Source organism: Pristis pectinata, chromosome 15 (assembly GCF_009764475.1).
Source record: "Pristis pectinata isolate sPriPec2 chromosome 15, sPriPec2.1.pri, whole genome shotgun sequence".
In the NCBI taxonomy this organism is placed as follows: domain Eukaryota; kingdom Metazoa; phylum Chordata; class Chondrichthyes; order Rhinopristiformes; family Pristidae; genus Pristis; species Pristis pectinata.
In genome coordinates this window covers 20,867,286-20,878,738 of record NC_067419.1, presented here as the reverse complement: position 1 = coordinate 20,878,738, position 11,453 = coordinate 20,867,286, and the positions used below count along the sequence as shown (strand labels likewise).

The following is an 11,453-nucleotide window of genomic DNA, read 5'->3' as shown; positions in this document are numbered from 1 at the left end:
CATTTCTGTCAGTTTAGACTTAAAGCTATTGCAGGTTATTTCAATTTTAAGATTTTCTGCTTGCACATTGGATTTGCCTTTGAATTCTGCTCTGTAGCCTATCGATCATGTGGTTAAAATTTCTGTGGTTCTTTTCCTCATATTCCCAGTCGAATCTGGGCATGTGTCTCTTTGGCAGTGTCAAGTATGGATCCAAAAATAGGAATGGTTAAGATTTATATTCAACTTACAGGTACTGATTTCTATCTCGACCGGTGTTTGATGTTACAGTAACATCCTCTAGAGGATGCAAAGTGTCATTTATCTGTTCTCTCTGTGAGAATATGCCAACCCCCTATTTTGACGCATAAGTAATTTCACCACCCAGTGCTTTAGCTGGGTAGTGTACTCCATGAAACCAATGCTGAGAAACATTTCTACAGGTGGAGCTTGAAAATTGGGGCCTTTAAAAGGTAATAAAAAATAGAAAATGCTAGAAACTTTCAGCAGATCAGGCAGTGCCAATGTAGAGGGAGAGAGAGACTTGGTAAATGTTACAGGTGGATAATTTTCTGATATAGAGAAAGCAAGTTACTTGAAATTGTAGACATGAGTCCAGATGGCTGTGATGTGCTCAGGTGGAAGATGAGGTGCTGTTCTTCGAACCCGTGTTGCCTCGTTATAACCAGTGCAGGAGGCCATAGACATAAGTCAGAATGAGATGGGGAATTAAAGAGTTAGGCAACTGGAAGCTTGGGTTACCCTTATGCACTGAACACGGTGCTCTGCGATGCGGTCACCCAATCCGCATTTACTCTCTCCAGTGTAGAGGTGATCACATCATGAGCATCAAATGTAGTACACCGCTTTGGAGAAATGCAAATGAATGCTTGCTTCACCTGGAAAGACTGTTTGAGCTCCTGGATGTGGGAAGGGAAGAAGGAAAAGGACAGGTGTTGTATCTCTGGTGGTTGCATTGGCAAAATGAAGAGGAGTTGTTGATAGGAGTAGTTTGAAGGATTTTCAGTCCAAAATGTTAACTTTGTTTCTCTTTCCACAGATGCAGCCTGACCTGCTGAATGTTTCCAGCATTTTCTGTTTCTATTTCAGATTTTCAGTATCTGCAGTTTTCTGATTCTTTTTTTCCTTTACCTTTTGAAAGGAAGTTATTTGTCATAACAGTTAAATCATTAGAAACATTTATGATGCATTGAAAACTTTTGTTGACAGTGATTTTAAAATTGTGTATGGCTGCTAATTTATTGAAAGAAGTTACTAATCCTTGCAATGCAACAGATTAAGGATAATATTTGTTAATGAAAAGAACACAATTTTTTTGGTGCAAGTTCTTTAATTATCTCTTAGTGTAAGGAACTGAATGGGAATGGTAACTCCATTTAAAACATTTCTTAATGTTGGTTTTTAAACTTTTTTTTAAAGTAATTAATTAAAGATAATCAGATCTTCATGATTAAACTTCTGAAAGAACTATATTTGTATCCAAGAAGAAGATGAGAGGTACACAAAGCTGCCCTAAGTATTATCTCGGTTAAGAGAGAAAATTCTGCCTGTAAGTCAAAGGATTGTAGTTTCAAGTTTCACCCCAGATTTTCGTTGTGTATCCTGGCTAGACATTTCACTTGTATTTGTGTGTTGTATTCTAAAGGCTCCATCCTTTAATTGAAGCTTGTCCCTGCTTGTTTATTGTTGCTGCACATCTGAGAGAGAGTGAGGTGTTCTAGAACTTGTGCCTGAAATGACACTTGCAAGACAAGCTTAGAGCATCCCATTTGTGTATGCGATGATGCTGGACATAAGATACCTGCACTTTACTGCTTATATGTCTCTGTAATGGCATTTGTATTGGTATTTAATAATATACCTATACAAATGCCATTACTTTTTTGGTTTTCTTGAATAGTGACAGGAGACAAACCAATTTTCCTATAAATTACTAAAAAGTGGTGATACTAAGGAAGAAGGTTCTGGGCTGCAGGAAAGATTAGAATGGGTTGGTTTGGTGGGTACAAATGGAGTATAACTGGTAAGGCAGATGAACGTGGAGCCTGGATTAGTCATGGAACGACGATATTGTAGCCATTACAGAACCTTGGTTGAGAGAAGGGCAGGACTGACAGCCCAGTGATCCAGGGTAGAGATGTTTCAGATGTGATAGAGAGGGATATAAAATCGGTGGGAACATTGCACTACAGATGAGGGAGAATGTCAAGTCTACAGTAAAAGACGACATCTTGGAGGACTCATCTAGCATGGCTATATAGGTAGAACTCAGGAATAAGGAAGGTGCAATCACTGAAAGGATTATACTATAAGCCTCCTAATAGCTAAAGGAATAGCAATGCAGGTAGATGATAGAAAAATATAAAAATACAGGGTTATTGTAGTGGGTTACTTTAATTTTCTCTGGGACTCCCTTCGTGCCAGGGGCTTAGATGGGACAGTTTTGGTTCAGTGCATCCAGTAGGGTATGTAGCTAGCCCAACAAGGAATGGGGCTGTACTTGACCTTGTATTAGGGAATGAGTCTGGCCAGCTGTTTCCCAAGAAAATGTTTTTGGGAACAAACTCCCAAAACAATTCCCAAGAATTGTTGGGGGGTGGGATCCGTACTGGAGAGACTGGGTAAGAGGTGTTTGGCTCTCAAATAGAGGAGGTTAGGAGTAAGTACCATAGTCAGGTGATAGAGAAGGGACGTGTTCAGACAGGCTTGAGATGTGTCTATTTTAACGCAAGGAGTGTTTGTGAACAAGGTGGATGAGCTTAGAGCTTGGATCGATACTTGGAGCTATGATGTGGTGGCCATTACGGAGACTTGGATGGCTCCGGGGCTGGAATGGTTGATTCAAGTGTCGGGTTTTAGATGTTTCAGGAAGGACGGGGGAGGCAAGAGAGGTGGGGGAGTGGCACTGTTGATCAGAGATAGTGTCACGGCTGCGGAAAAGGTGGACGTTGTGGAGGGATTATCTACGGAGTCTCTGTGGGTGGAGGGTAGGAACAGGAAGGGGTCGATAACGGTGCTGGGTGTTTTTTATAGGCCGCCCAATAGTGACAGGGTTATTGAGGAGCAGATAGGGAAGCAGATCCTAGAAAGGTGTGAGAATAACAGAGTTGTTGTGATGGGGGATTTTAATTTCCTAAACATCGATTGGCACCTCCAGACAGGGGTTTAGATGGGGTGGAGTTTGTTAGGTGTGTTTAGGAAGGGTTCTTGACACAGTATGTAGATAGACTGACAAGAGGAGAGGCTGTGCTTGATTTGATATTGGGTAATGAACCTGGTCAGGTGTCAGATCTCTCAGTGGGTGAACATTTTGGTGATAGTGATCATAATTCTATCTCCTTTACATTAGCACTGGAGAGGGATAGGAACAGACAGGCTAGGAAGGTGTTTACTTGGAGTAAAAGGAATTATGAGGCTCTCAGGCAGGAAATTGGAAGATTAAATTGGGAACAGATGTTCTCTGGGAAAAGTGCGGAAGATATGTGGCAAATATTCAGGGGATATTTGTGTGGAGCTCTGCATAAACATGTTCCGATGAGACAGGGGAGTCATGACAGGATACAGGAACTGTGGTGTACGAAGGCTATAATAAATCTAGTCAAAAGGAAAAGAAAAGCATACAGAAGGTACAGAGAGCTAGGTAATGTTAGAGATCTGGAGGAGTACAAGGCTAAAAGGAAGGAACTTAAGAAAGAGATTAGGAGAGCCAGAAGGGGACATGAGAAGGCCTTGGTGGGTAGGATTAAGGAAAACCCCAAGGTGTTCTACAAGTATGTGAAGAGTAAGAGGATGAGATGCGAAAGGATAAGGGCCTATCAAGTGCAGCAGTGGGAAAGTGTGTATGGATCCGGAAGAAATAGCGGAGGTACTTAATGAATACTTTACGTCAGTATTCACCACGGAAAAAGATCTGGGGGATTGTAGTGGGGACTTGCAGCGGCCTGAAAAGCTTGAGCATGTAGATATTAGAAAAGAGGTGGTGCTGAAACTTTTGGAAAGCATCAAGTTAGATAAGTCGCAGGGACCGGATGAGATGTACCCCAGGTTGCTGTGGGAGGCGAGGGAGGAGATTGCAGAGCCTCTGACGATGACCTTTGTGTCGTCCATGGAGACGGGAGAGGTTCCAGAAGATTGGAGGGTTGAGGATGTTGTTCCCTTATTCAAGAAGGGGAGTAGGGATAGCCCAGGAAATTATAGACCAGTGAGTCTTACCTCAGTGGTTGGTAAGCTGATGGAGAAGATCCTGAGGGGCAGGATTTATGAACATTTGGAGAGGTATAATATGATTAGGAATAGTCAGCATGGCTTTGTTAAGGGCAGGTCCTGCCTTACGAGCCTGATTGAATTTTTTGAGGATGTGACTAAGCACATCGATGAAGGGAGAGCAGTAGATGTAGTGTATATGGATTTCAGCAAGGCATTTGATAAGGTACCCCATGCAAGGCTTATGGAGAAGGTGAGGAGACATGGGATCCAAGGGGATATTGCAGTGCGGATCCAGAACTGGCTGGCCCACAGAAGGCAAAGAGTGGTTGTTGAAGGGTCGTATTCTGAGTGGAGGTCGATGACCAGTGGTGTACCTCAGGGATCTGTACTGGGACCCTTACTCTTTGTGATTTTTATAAACGACCTGGATGAGGAAGTGGGGGGGTGGGTTAGTAAGTTTGCGGATGACACGAAGGTTGGGGGTGTTGTGGATAGTTTGGAGGGCTGTAGGAGGTTACAGAGGGACATAGATAGGATGCAGAGTTGGGCTGAGAAGTGGCAGATGCGGTTCAACCCAGATAAGTGTGAAGTGGTTCATTTTGGTAGGTCAAATATGTTGGCGGAATATAGTATAATTGGTAGGACTCTTGGCAGTGTGGAGGATCAGAGGGATCTTGGGGTCCGAGTCCATAGGACACTCAAAGCGGCTGCCCAGGTTGACTCTGTGGTTAAGAAGGTATATGGTGTATTGTCCTTCATCAGTCGGGGAATTGAATTTAGGAGCCATGAGGTATTGTTGCAGCTAATTAGATCCCTGGTCAGACCCCACTTGGAGTATTGTGCTCAGTTCTGGTCGCCTTACTACAGGAAAGATGTGGAAGCCATAGGGAGGGTGCAGAGGAGATTTACAAGGATGCTGCCTGGAATGCGGAGCATGCCTTATGAAAGCAGATTGAGGGAACTCTGCCTTTTCTCCTTAGAGAGATGGAGGATGAGGGGTGACCTGATAGAGGTGTATAAGATGATGAGAGGTATTGATAGGGTAGATAGTCAGAGGCTTTTCCCCAGGACCGAATTGGTGGCCACAAGAGGACATAGGTTTAGGGTGCTGGGGAGTAGGTATAGAGGAGATGTCAGGGGTAAGTTTTTTACTCAGAGAGTGGTGAGTGCGTGGAATGGGCTGCCGGAAATGATGGTGGAGGCTGATACAATAGGGTCTTTCAAGAGAATGTTAGATAAGTACATGACATGAAGCTGAGCAAAATAGAGGGCTGTGGGTAAGCCTAGTAATTTCTAGGGAAGGGACATGTTCAGCACAGCTTTGTGGGCCGAAGGGCCTGAATTGTGCTGTAATTGTTCTATGTTCTATGTAAAATGCTCCCCCACTGAAATTTCAGTAACCATAATTATAAGTTTTTGATATAGTTATGGATGCTGATAAGGCTGGTCCTTGGGTTAAAGTGCTAAATTGGGAGAAGGCTAATTATAACAGTATTAGGCAGGAAATGGAGAAAGTAGATTGGGAGTGGCTATTTAAGGGATTCCACATCTGACATCTGGGAGTCTTAAAGGCCAGCTAATTAGAGTTTGGAACCAGCATGTTCCTGTGAGGATCAAACATAAAGATGGCACGGTTCAGGAACCTTGGATGACAAGAGATATTCTAAGTTTAATCACGAAAGTAAAGGGAGCATGCATAATGTTTCGGAAGCTGAAATTGGACAAGGCCCTTAAGAAATATAAAGGAAGCAGGAAAAAACTTAAACTCAGATTTAGGAGGGCTAAAAGGGGCCATGAAATGTCCTTTGCAAGTAGGATTAAGGAGAATCCCAAGGCATTTTCTACATGTATTAGGAACACAGGGGTAGCTTGGGAAAGGGTAGGACCACTCAAGGACAAAGGAGGGAATTTGTGTGTGGAGCCAAAGGAAGTGGTTGAGGTCCTTAATGAATACTTCACATTGGTATTCATCAAGGAGAAGGACCTGGATGATGGTGAGATTAGGAAGGGTTGTGTTGATATCGTAAGGCTAGTCAATATTAAGAATGTGGAAATGGGGTGGGGGGGCGTGGGGGGGGTGGTTCTTGAACAACTTTAAGGTGGCTGAATTCCAGGATAATGAGGGAAGCAAGGGAGAGATTGCTGGGGCATTTGATAGAGATCTTTGTATCCTTTTCAGCCACAGGTGAGGTGCCAGGAAACTGGATAATATCCAGTGTTGTTCCTTTGTTTTAACAGGGACAAACCAGGAATTTATAGGCCAGTGAGCCTTGCATCAGCGGTAGGGAAATTATTGGAGAAAATTCTTAAGGACCTAATTTACTTGCATTTGGAAAAGCATGGACTTGTTAGGGAAAGTCAGCATGGCTTTGTACAGGGGAGATCCTATCTCACAAATTTGATTATTTTGAGGAAGTGACAAAATGTTTGATGAGACTAGGATAATGGATGTTGTCTACATGGATGTTAGTAAAGCATTTGACAAGATATCTCATGGTAGGCTAGTCCAGAAGATTAAGTCACGTAGGATCCATGTTGAGTTGGTAAATTGGATCCAAAGGTGGCTTGGTCATAGAAGACAGAGGGTAGTGGTAGAGGGGTGTTTTTTCCTGACTGGAGGTCTGTAATCAGTGGTGTTCTGCAAGGATCAAATGTTGGGACTTCAGTAAATAAGTCTAAACGATTTGGATGAAAATGTAAGTGGTCTGATTAGTAAGTTTGCAGATGACATGAAGATTGGGTGAGTTGTAGATAGAATACGACTATTAAAGATGAAATTTGGGCAGAGAAATGGCAGATGGAGGGTCAGTCTAGACAAGTGTGAGGTGATGCATCGTAGGAGGTCAAATGCAAGAGGAAGACATACAATAAATGGCAGTACAGAAGGATCTTGGGATGCAAATCCACATCTCCATGAAAGTGGCAACACAAGTGGCTAGGGTGGTAAAGAAGGTGTATGGCATACTTACCTTCATCGGTTGGGGCATTAAAAGTTGGCAAGTCGCAGAATGTACTGCCAGGTGAGGTGGTAGAAGCATATATATGATAGCTGTGTTTAAGAGGCATTTAGACAGACATATGAACAGACAGGGAATGGGGGGATACGGATCATGTGCAGGAAAATGGGGTTAATTTAGATGGGCATTATGGTCACTTCAGACATGGGCTGAAGGACCTGTTCCTGTGCTGTACTGTTCTGTGTTCTACAGAGGGAGATTTAACTAAGCTCTATACAATTATGAGAGACCTAAAAAGGATAAACAGTAAAGATCTATTTGCCTTTGCAGAGAGGTCATTATCTAGGGGATGTAGATTGATTGACAGAGGAAAATAACATTCTTTCATCAAGTGGCGGGACCTGGAACTCACTGCTGGAAGGTGGTGGAGACAGAAACCCTCACCACTTCTCAAAAGTACCTGGCCATATATTGAAAGGTCATAATCTGCAGGAATATGGACTCTGAGATGGGAAGAAGAATTAGACTAAAATCAGTATGACACTGGAGGAACTCAGCAGGCCAGGCAGCATCCGTGGAGAAAAACAGGCAATCAACGTTTCGGGCCAGGACGCTGACCGCCTGTTTTTCTCCACGGATGCTGCCTGGCCTGCTGAGTTCCTCCAGTGTCATAGTGTTTTTCATCTCAACTCCAGCATCTGCAGTCCTTTCTTTCTCTAGACTAAAATCGTTTTTTGCCTGGTGGGCACGATGGGTCACACAGCCTATCCTGTGACATTTCTACTTCAATCAGTCAATAGTCTTTGCAATTGTCTTGTCTTGGAAGCCTGCTCACAAGAGTCTAGTAACATGGCTGTATTCCAAAGGTGTGTGGTTTGCTTGCCTTCCCCTTGAGAATACTCCTCGTTACATGTGTAGGCCTGTCATGATTAACTGGTCTGGCACTGAAAAGTTTTTTGCATTGACTGCCTTTGATTAATTGTTTCTGATGGATGTTTCTCTGGTACTATTTTGCATCAAAGAGGACATAAAGATGGGCGTGGAGCCATTCCCTTCTCATTGCATGGGCCGGAGGCTAATGCAAGTCTCTGCAGTTCTTTTCTCACATATGTTTTCAACCAACTTTATATCATCCAAATTGGGAAAAGAAATGCCAGAGATTGTCGATTGTTATTGCCTTGCAAAAGATATCTTGAATTAATCTAAATTATAAAATTCAATTTAACAGACTTTTGAAAATCTTTGTTTATTAAGGGGCAGCACAGTGGTGCAGCAGTTAACATTGCTACCTCACGGCCCCAGAGAGCATGGGTCAATCTGACCTTGGGAACTGTCTGTGTGGAGTTACATGTTCTCTCTGTGAAAGTGTGGGTTTCCCCTGGTTCTCCAGTTTCCCCTATCAGTCAGAGAGTTGTTGATTGATAGGTTAATTGTCCACTGTAGATTGCTCCTACTGTAGGTGGTGGCAGGAGAATTGTGGGCAGGTGGCAGTTGATAGGGACGCAAGAGGTAAGATGGGAAGTGTAGACGGGTGTTTGATAGTTGGCGCAGATTCAGTGGGCTGAAGGACTTGTTTCCATACTCTGTAACTCTGAAATGAACTGGTGCTGTAATTGCTGGGTCTTGTCATGTGACTGTAATGATGTGGATTGTAAGGTGGAATTTTCTACCATTTCCACTGCATGGCTGAATATTAAAAAGGGACTTTTTATTCATCCCAAGGTATGGTATTCCAATAGTAGCTTTAATTCATGAGAATAATTCAGACTGAGTATGAGTTTAAAAAAAAGAAAACCAGGTTATAAGCACCTCTACATGATCAACAAATCCAGATAACTTTTCTGTGTCTTATCTTGTTTCATCATGATTGATTGGTGCTTCATCTTAATTGCAATATTAAAGCTGGATAGCATCATGTGGTTCAAAATGGTGTGCTAATCACCAATCAGAAAAGTGTAATAAAAGTGATTTTGTTGTCATTACATTCACATACCACTATAAAAATATAAAGGTAAATTGAAATGCACATTCTTTTTTTATTTTATTCATAAAAATCTATACAAATACAAAAAACAGTCCATGGCTTTCTTTGCATTCATAATGTCATTCAGTCTATATGTTCATGGTGTTGTTTGTTCTATACATTTGTAGTGTTAGCACCTTCTGTATACAGGGCACCATTGGGACTCCTGGCCTCTTGAGACAATACAAACTTCAAATGTTTGAGAGGCTTCTACACCAGGCTTAGCTCCTTGATGTCTAGTGGCAGAAGGACCCTAGATGCAGTCCTTCCCCACAAAGCCTATGCATTGGCTGCACCAAGCTTCGCTGTATTCCCTGGTACATACTCTTGCAACCTGGAATGTACCAATCGGCATATCTCATTGTACTGGAAGACCAACAAGTTTGGGGCAGACCAAAGTGCATCTTTCACTGAGTTGATGATCTCCAGCAGAACTTGGTATTTGTCTCGGTATGTATCCCTGGGTACAACCCGTAGATGACAGAGTCCTGTGTGATGCAGCTGCTTGGGATGAACCTTGACAAGGAGCCTTGCATTCTTTTCCAGACTTTGCAAATGCTCAGTTCACAAGGAGGTGGATGATGGTCTTGTCCTCTGCATCTGTCTTTAGGGCAGCGTGCGCTGTGGCTGAGATGCCGACTTTGTAGGAAGGATCTGACAGGGAGGGCCCCTCTCACTGTCAGCTGATTGAAATGTTGGTGCTTGTCAGTGAGTTCTGGCGATGGGGTAGTTCTTCACTGGTTATAATGAGTTCACGCTGATATTCATTCTTGCACCTCGAGGTTAATGCTATTCTTAACCTCGAGTTGCAGGAATGAACCTCAGGGTGAACTCATTGTGACTGGTGAGAGATATTTCTGTTGTGGCTAGAGGAGGTCCTTTGTAAATCCACAATGCAGATTGTGGGCTATGCACAATCCTAAACTCTGTCTACGACTGATACATTCAAACTGTTGTAATCTGACTCTTATTAGATGGGGGTGGGGTCCACCATACAACTGCATTCTTCTGAAAGATTTCCCTGTGTTCTCCCAGTGCTATTTTGATTTGCTGCTTATTGAAGGAAAGCAGTTTATCTTGAGCCCTTTGTCTTCGTTGCAGCTTTCCACATCTGCCAGTGCATTACTTTCAACTTTTTATTGAAGGCTTGAACTGCCATCACTTAAATGAGGGTGTTGTTGCCAGGGTAACATGTCTGGCTTTCTGCAATAGAATCAGCTGCATCACGATGCTATTTTGTCCTGATGGCATCCAACCCCTAAAATTACCTTTTGCTAAGAGTAAACATGCAAGCCTCACTGGAGTAAACGTGGTTTTTAGTATTGTTTGGATCCACCAGCAGACAGTGTTGGAAATGGCACTGCAGATCTTTTGTGGTTAAAAAGTGGTAGATCACTTCTATTCATTCTGGTGACCTGGTAAATACCCAAATGCTGCTTCGGATAGTAAGTTCCATCAAATGTTTAAGTTGCTTCCAGGAAAGAATGAGAAGGAAATGATTTTCCTGTGCAGGCAAATACCTCACTGATTAGACAGTGGTGGTGTATCTTTTAGATTTCAGAAGAGGCCATGTGCCGTTAAGTTCATAGAGAAATTCAGTCATTGTGTAAAAACCAGGAATGAAGTTATTACACAGTAACTGACTAATTCGATTGTCAGCAAGGCACTTGATAATGGGAATGAATGTAATGTGAGTATCAGGTTGTATGGTGTAAGCAGGGGCGAACTCCTTTACTTTACGCAGCCCCTTTCAGAACCCTGGTCTAGCCCAAAGTTCTTGACTGCTAGTGAAGTACTTTGTGGCAGCTGGTTTACACAAAGCAAGCTTCCACACTGGGAAATGTGATAATGAGCAGATAATTTATCTTTGTGAATTGAGTGATAATTATTGTAAAGGCAGTGGGAAGAATGCCTCTGACCTTCATCAAAGTCGTGCTATATTGGGATCTTCTGCACATTTGCTCACTTTGCAGCATTTTAGCTGAAGGACTTGGCCTCGGACAGTGTAGCTGCAGCACTCCCTTGTTATTGCATCGCTGTCTCAACTTGGGTTTTCATGGTCAAGTCTCTGGACTGGGATTGAACCTACAAACTTTTGACTGAGGCTGTAGCATTACTTGCTGAAACAACTGAGTAGTTATACATTCTAGTGCTGTGTGGCTGAGGATGCTGTTGCTGAGTGTCATACGCTGTAGATGATGCCTCATTAGTCTATTTGCTACCATTGCTGAATTCTGACAGTTTTACAGATTTGGGGAAACGCTAAA

General features: G+C 42.8%; 1 protein-coding gene across 5 annotated transcripts in view; it reads left to right on the top strand.

Moving 5' to 3' along the window:
- Window positions 1-11,453, top strand: part of si:dkey-82f1.1 (DENN domain-containing protein 2A) — a 98,424-nt gene that overhangs the window by 14,385 nt on the left and 72,586 nt on the right. Inside the window, exon 1 of one of the 5 annotated variants that reach the window (XM_052029759.1) lies at window positions 418-452. The exons of the other annotated variants lie outside the window; for them this stretch is intronic. The gene's annotated coding sequence lies outside the window, so the exon portion shown is untranslated. Of the gene's footprint in view, window positions 1-417; window positions 453-11,453 lie in introns of those variants that run through there. 5 annotated transcript variants of the gene reach the window in all.